This window comes from Capra hircus, chromosome 14 (assembly GCF_001704415.2).
Source record: "Capra hircus breed San Clemente chromosome 14, ASM170441v1, whole genome shotgun sequence".
Taxonomy (NCBI): domain Eukaryota; kingdom Metazoa; phylum Chordata; class Mammalia; order Artiodactyla; family Bovidae; genus Capra; species Capra hircus.
In genome coordinates, this window is record NC_030821.1 from 11,981,408 (window position 1) to 11,989,512 (window position 8,105).

Sequence of the window (8,105 nt, forward strand, 5' to 3'; positions counted from 1 at the left end):
CAAAGTCACATTTTGAGGCATCTAACAGTTTTCCAAAACATATCACCTTTACTTCCCACTAAGTTGTTCTGAGATAACATTGCTTTTTGAATCCAAATAATAATATGCTATTAATGACAATGTGCCTGAGGCCTCAGATATCCATTTCTGTAAGGCTTAGTACAGATGTGTCTCTTCATTCATTCTCTAAATGTGTATTTATGGTATTTATAAAATTATTATTGCTTTTAAAAGTGATCCTTAAAGGCCTGTTTTCAATGATATCTAGTATTTGCTCTTGTGAAGTCATATCCCTAGATTTATGACTAAATCCGTATTATCCTGAGATAATACAGATTTATGAGTATATCTGTATTAAATCTGCCTCCTTTGAAAAAATCCATTGTGTAAGGCAACCCTTATAACCACTCCAAACTGCAGCTGACAGCAGAACATTGTCTCAGAACAATTTGTCCGTCTCAAACAGTACTTTGTCAAAATAAAGGAAAAGAACCTTCAAGTGTCTTGGCCTGGGTTCCACAGAAGGCAAAGCCTTCCAGCTGCCAGTCTATCAAGGAACCACAGGCAGGAGCGGGGTACTGGGCAGCAGCAGATATGGAGTGCATTCCTCAGCTGCATCCCTGCTGGTATCAAGGGAACCAAAGGCACCATCTCTCAAGACATCCTTCAAAAGGCCTTATAATTGCTTCTTGGGACAGGTAAGGGGAGGGGGATGCATTCATCCCCCCTAGTCTCCCTGGGGTCAATATTGGCCTGTGGGAAGCTGGAGCTCCCTCTGCCCCATGGACGCTCAGTGTGGGCACTGAACGGGCCTCACAGAAAGATGGCAGCGTCTGCAGGGAGCCCCCAAAGGGGCGGGAAGAAGGTGCAGCAGGAACTGGGAGACTGTCGTTACCCCTGTGTGAAGGCACACTGCCAGTGGCAGCTGGGAGTTACCTTGAAACCAAGTGAGTCTGAGAGGCTATCACAGGGCCTCTAACACACCCCGTTCAGTTCAGTTCAGTTGCTCAGTCGTGTCCGGCTCTTTACTACCTCATGAACTGCAGAACGCCAGGCCTCCCTGTCCATCACCAACTCCCAGAGTCCACCCAAACCCATGTCCACTGAGTCAGTGATGCCATCCAACCATCTCATCCTCTGTCGTCCCCTTCTCCTCCCGCCTTCAATCTTTCCCAGCATCAGGGTCTTTTCAAATGAGTCAACTCTTCGCATCAGGTGGCCAAAGGATTGGAGTTTCAGCTTCAGCATCAGTCCTTCCAATGAATGTTTAGCACTGATTTCATTTAGGATAGACTGCTTGGATCTCCTTGCAGTCCAAGGGACTTTCAAGAGTCTTCTCCAACACCACAGTTCAAAAGCATCAATTCTTCAGTGCTCAGCTTTCTTTATAGCCTAACTCTCACATACATACATGACTACTGGAAAAACCATAGCCTTGACTAGATGGACCTTTGTTGGCAAAGTAATATCTCTGCTTTTTAATATGCTATCTAGGTTGATCATAACTTTCCTTCCAAGGAGTAAGCATCTTTTAATTTCATGGCTGCAATCACCATCTGCAGTGATTTTGGAGCCCCAAAAAATAGTCAGCCACTGTTTCCAGTGGAAACAGTAGAAACACACCCCGTTATAGGGACACAAATATAAGGTAGTTCCTTTTTAGTTCTGAGGGGTAAGTTTTCAGAGAGAGAAAAAGCTCCCCTTATGGGAAGACATATACGGTACATTGTCTATTTGTCCCTCAGAACAACCCTGCCAGGTGGATAATAGTATTTCCACTGTAATATGAGGAAGCCAAAGCTCAGGGAGGTGATGTAACTCGCCTGGGGGGGTGCAGCCGGCCCTCCACGGTCAGGGTGTCGAGGGAACACATACCCCGCCCTCACTGCACCCAGTTTTCAGGGTACTTGGCACTTGTTTTAATCCAGTCCCTCAAGACACACAGACACGAAATGACTCGTGAAGGAAGACATGTTTATACTCACGCTTCCTCAGCAATAGGAGGCGTGGCACTCCGCTGTGTAAGGCGTCCCCAGGAGGCGCCGTAATTAGTCAGGGGCAGAAGGAGCAGGAGAAAGCGTGACCAGGAAGAGCCTTCCCTGTGGTTCCCACTGGAAGGAAAAAGAGAGGCAGGATAAGGAAGCTTAGGATTGGCTAGGCTAAACAATGGGGAGTAGGGGCTGCCTCTAGTCACCTCGTACCTGGTCCAGGGTGGGGAGGGCAGGGGACCAGGCCCAGAGTGTGAGAGCTGATGACGATGGCAGCTGGTAGCTGGAACGCTGGATTGGTTTATCTGCCTGTGAAAGGGTCTGACCCACTCCAGGGTCTGATGGAGTCAAAGATGTCAAAGCTTCAGTGTACAGAGAATAAAAGACAGGCTCAACAGAAGGCCCTCTCCCTGATCTCCCGCCAGTGCTGTCATTGGCTGGGCCCTCCCAGAAGCTAGAGCATAAGGGAGCCCCTACGGTGGTGAGGCAGCCCCTCCAAGCCCACCTCCCAGGATGCCGAGAGGGTGGAGAAGGCAGGGAGTGGACCTAGGGGGACGTAAAACAGCTCAGTGTTTAACTTCCCTCCTGAAAGATGAGGACTGGGCGGTGGGGTGCACAGCAGGACTGCAATCATCAGTCTTCACCCGTCCATTCAATGCTGAGAGCCCAAGCATACCCCCTGCTGCTCTAGGCAAGCAGACAGTGGGGCCCACAGGACACACGTGGTCCTAGTTCTCCAGAGCTTATATATCCGTTGAGGGACACAGAGAGTAAACAAGTGAGCTACAAAGAGGATTTTATAGACAGCGCGTGCCCCGTCACTCAGTCACATCTGACTCTTTGCGACCCCGTGGACGGTAAGCCTGCCGTGCTCCTCTATCCATGGGATTCTCCAGGCAAGAATACTGGAGGGGGTGGCCATGTCCTCCCCCAGGGGCTCTTCCCGACCCAGGGATTGAGCCCACGTCTCCTGCATCTCCTACAATGCAGGCAGATTCTTTACTGCTGAGCCACTAGGGAAGCCCTTTGTAGACAGCAATCAGCATTTAAAAAGGACAGACAACAGGGTGAAGATGATGAGGCAGGAGTGGAACACGCCCTCTTTCCTGGTTTGAACCTTACGGGGGCTCCTGGCTGCCTTCAGCACTGGCCACCTCCCCCTAGGGCTCCAGCCTCTGTCTGCAGCCTGTCCTCAATGCGCATCACCCCGGGACGGGCAGCCTCAGCAGGGCCCCGTCACCCCTCAGCCTCCACTCGGCAGCCTTTTCTGCCCTGTCCCCCATATGTGCTTCTCACCCTCTGCTTCACCCCCATTTCTTCTCCTGCCTCATCCTCCTCACCTTCCAGGGCTCAGATGTCAGGAGGAAGCAATGCCCGACACACCGGTGCCATCAAGCAGTCCTGGCCCCCTGGCCGGGTGGTGGCCCTCTTCACCGGTCATTGCCTTCCTGGCCTGCCTCCTCAGACTCACTCTAGAAACAGAGGCTCAGTCAGCTCTCAACACCTGGGCCGGGAGCGCCGGCTCCCTGTTGGCTCTCCACAGCAGCTCTGTCTTCCTTCACCGATTATTTGGGGACCACGATAACTTCCTCATGGGTTTCGTGAAGAGTAAATGAGGTGATGCACACACCCAGTGCCTGGCAGAGTATTCAAGAGTAGGATTCTTGATGGTGGGGCCCACAGGACACACAGGAGGGCCAAACCCTCCTCGGGTAGCTTTTTTTAACTCAAAAAGGAACATTATTTTAAAGACTTTTTGAAAAGGTTCACACATTATTGAAATATATGTATTTATGTGTGTGTGCATACATGCTCAGTTGCTTTAGTTGTGTCTGACTCTTTGAGACGCTATGGCCTGTAGCCCACCAGGCTCCTTTCCCCATAGGATTCTCCAGGCAAGAATACTGGAGTGGGTTCTCATCCCTCCTCCATGGGATCTTCCTGACTCAGGGATTGAAACTGTGTCTCTTACATTTCCTGCATTGGGAGGCAGGTTCCTTACTGCTGAGCCACCAGGTAAGCCTGAAATATATATAAAATGAATGTTACATCTTCTTCTCACCTTGTTTTATCCAGTTTCCCTTCCCAGCACGTCAACAATAAGCCAGTAAGCATTTAAGACCACACATGCCCATGTGTATGTGTGTGTAGACGCACAGGTAGATAGATCCTTTTTCATACTAGTCAAAGCTGACACTGTCCTGTAGCTTCCTTTCTTCTCATAACAACATATCTTACAGTCAGTATTCTTTTTAATGGCTGTCTGGCATCCACTAATATGAGGAGGTCATAATTTATTAAGTGGACTGTAAGCATATTGTCACCCTGCTTATTTAACTTCTATACAGAGTACATCATGAGAAACGCTGGACTGGAAGAAGCACAAGCTGGAATCAAGATTGCCAGGAGAAATATCAATAACCTCAGATATGCAGATGACACCACCTTTATGGCAGAAAGTGAAGAGGAACTAAAAAGCTTCTTGATGAAAGTGAAAGAGGAGAGTGAAAAAGTTGGCTTAAAGCTCAACATTCAGAAAATGAAGATCATGGCATCTGGTCCCATCACTTCATGGGAAATAGATGGGGAAACAGTAGAAACAGTGTCAGACTTTATTTTTGGGGGCTCCAAAATCACTGCAGATGGTGATTGCAGCCATGAAATTAAAAGACGCTTACTCCTTGGAAGGAAAGTTATGACCAACATACACAGCATATTAAAAAGCAGAGACACTACTTTGCCCACAAAGGTCTGTCTAGTCAAGGCTGTGGTTTTTCCAGTACTCATGTATGGATGTGAGAGTTGGACTGTGAAGAAAGCTGAGTGCCGAAGAATTGATGCTTTTGAACTATGGTTGTTGGAGAAGACTCTTGAGGGTCCCTTGGACTGCAAGGAGATCCAACCAGTCCATTCTAAAGGAGATCAGTCCTGGGATTTCTTTGGAAGAAATGATGCTAAAGCTGAAACTCCAGTACTTTGGCCACCTCATGTGAAGAGTTGACTCATTGGAAAAGACCCTGATGCTGGGAGGAATTGGAGGCATGAGAAGGGGATGACAGAGGATGAGATGGCTGGATGGCATCACTGACTCAATGGACGTGAGTTTGAGTAAACTCTGGGAGATGGTGACGGACAGGGAGGCCTGGCACGCTGCGGCTCATGGGGTCGCAAAGAGTCGGACACGACTGAGTGACTGAACTGAACTAAAGCAACGGACATTTAAGTTGTGTAGAGCTGTTTGTTTAGTAGCACACAAGCTTGCACGCGTCACGCCCTGCCTGGTGGTGGCAGCCCGGGGCAGAGGGGATCTTGATCTCTGAAGGGCCTGGCACAGGCTTGACTGGGAGGGTGACTGCTGGGTGATGAATGAATGAGTGACATTTGACCTTTGTCCCTTTCCAAGGGGGTATCACCCTCTCGTCTGAGTTCTTCTTCATCCAAGGAAAGACTGCCAGGCCATTCAGTGTCTGGTCCTTGGGTTTGCAAATACCAGGAAACAAATAATACGACCTTTCTTCTCTGACTCCAGATATGTTGGGACACAGATTCAGATCTTTTGCCAGATTTGAAATACCTTTTCATGCTATGCATTGAAAATTACCAAAGGCTAAAAGCTGATCGCCTCTGTTGTCCTCAGACTTGAAGCTAAACTACCTCCGACATTTTCTTTCCTTGTGGTGGCTGGATGGAGCCTCGCTTTGCTTGCCTATCATTGCCATTGTGAAGGGACTTTACAAAAGGCCCTGACATGTCTATAAGGTGCTGAGCCAGGAGATAAGGTAGAGGATCTGAAATAACATGAGAAGCTGAGAGACCTGAGTATTCTCTAAGGGGGTTGTTCCCTGGCCCAGCTGTTCCTCCCATGTGGCCTGCGGGACAGGAACAGCTCTGCTCTAGCCAGGCACGAGCTCCACCTCCAGGCCCAGACGCAGGCGGTGAATTCCCTGCCAGGGGACAGAACTCTTAGCCATTGGCTTGTGACATGCATGATACAGAAGTGTTGAGTACAACTTGATTCTTGGCGTTTTAAGTGGACCCAACATAAACTTACTAAGAGATTTATCAGACATTGTGTTTTGTTCTGGGGTTAGGGACAAAATCAGCATAGGGTTCAGCCTCAAGAAGATAAGAGGAACTTCTCGGCTGTCCAGTGGTAAAGACTCCTCGCTTCCACTGCAGGGGGCACGGGTTTGATCCCTGGTCAGGGAACTAAGATCCCACATGTCTTGAAGCTGGGCGTGGCAAAGTAAATAAATAAGAAGATAAGGAAAATGAGGAGTGCTATAACAGGAGAGCGGCCTGGAGGTTTAGAATGAAACTATAGGATCCAAGTAATTTTCTGGAGCGGATGACATCTGGCCAAGTCCTGAGGAATGTGTAATGCTTGTGGAATGGGATTGGGTCAGGTGGTCACGAGCATCCTTGCTGCTGTTGTTCAGCCACTCAGTCGTTTCTGACTCTGTGACTCCACGGACAGCAGCACACCAGGCTCCCCTGTCTTTCACTGTCTTCAGGATTAGGCTCAGATTCATGTCTACAGGGGCTTCCCTTGTAGCTCAGCTGGTAAAGAATCTGCCTGCAATGCTGGAGACCTGGGTTTGATCCCTGGGTTGGGAAGATCCCCTGGAGAAGGGAAAGACTACCCACTCCAGTATTCTGGCCTGGAAAATTCCATGGATTATATAGAGTCCATGGAAAGAGTCGGACATGACTGAGTGACTTTCATTTCACTTCACGTCTATTGAGTCAGTGATGCTGTCTAAACATCTCATCCTCTGCTGCCCTCTTCTTCTTTTGCCTTTAATCTTTCCCAGCATCAGGGTCTTTTCCAAGGAGTCGACTCTTCACATCAGGTGGCTAAAGTATTGGAGCTTCAGCTTCAGCATCAGTCCTTCAAGGGAATATTCAGGATTGATTTCTTTTAGGATTGACTAGTTTGATCTCTTTGCAGTCCAAGGGACTGCTAAGAGTCTTCTCCAGCACCACAACACAAAACAAAAGCATCAATTCTTCAGCGCTCAGCCTTCTTTATAATCCAACTCTCATATCATACATGACTACTAGAAAAACCATAGCTTTGACTATATGAACCTTTGTTGGCAAAGTGATGTCTTTAATTTTTAATATGCTGTCTAGGTTTGCCATAGCTTTCCTTCCAAGGAGCAAACATCTTTTAACTTCATGACTGCAGTCATCATCCACAGTAATTTTGGAGCCCAAGAAAATAAAATCTGCCTTTGCTTCCACTTTCCCTCTTCTATTTGCCATGAAGTGATGAGACCAGATGTCATAATCTTAGTTTCTTGAATGCTGAGTTTTAAGCCAGCTCTTTCAATTTCCTCTTTCGCCTTCATCAAGAAGCTCTTTAGTTCCTCTTCACTCTTTGCCATTAGAGTGGTATCATCTGCATATCTAAGGTTGTTGATATTTCTCCCGCAACCTTGATTCCAGCTTGTGTTTCATCCAGCCAGGCAAGTTGTAAGATGTACTCTGTATATAAATTAAATAAGCACAGTGATAATACAAAGCCTTGACATACTCCTTTCCCAATTTTGAACCAGTCCATTGGTTCATGTCTGGTTCTAACTGTTGCATCTTGACTGGCATACAGGTTTCTCAGGAGACAGATAAGGTGGTCTGGTATTCCCATTTCTTTAAGAATTTTCCACAGTTTGTTGTGATCCTCACAAAGTCTTTTGTGCAGTTAGTGAAGCAGAAGTAGATGTTTTTCTGGAATTCCCTTGTTTTCTCTATGATCCAAGGAATGTTGGCAATTTGATCTCTGGTTCCTCTTCCCTTTCTAAACCCACTTTGTACACCTGGAAGTTCTCGGTTCACATACTGCTGAAGCCTAGCTTGAAAGATTTAGAGCATAACCTTGCTAGCATATGAAATGAGCACAATTGTAGGGTAGTCTGAACATTCTTTGGCATTGCCCTTCTTTGGGATTGAATTGAAAACTGACCTTTTCCAGTCCTGTGGCCACTGCTGAGTTTTCCAAATTTGCTGACATTTTGAGTGTAGTACTTTGACATCATCATCTATAGGATTTGAAATAGCTCAGCTGGAATTCCATCACCTCCATTAGCATTATTCATAGTAATGCTTCCTAAGGCC

At 47.4% G+C, this 8,105-nt stretch overlaps 1 long non-coding RNA gene across 1 annotated transcript; it reads right to left on the reverse strand.

The window, feature by feature from the left end:
- LOC108637490 lies at positions 2,071–3,389 on the reverse strand. The gene is made up of 3 exons (XR_001919098.1): positions 3,329–3,389; positions 2,202–2,326; positions 2,071–2,111 (listed from the first exon to the last, which is right to left on the reverse strand). It is a non-coding gene; the product is annotated as an uncharacterized LOC108637490 (long non-coding RNA).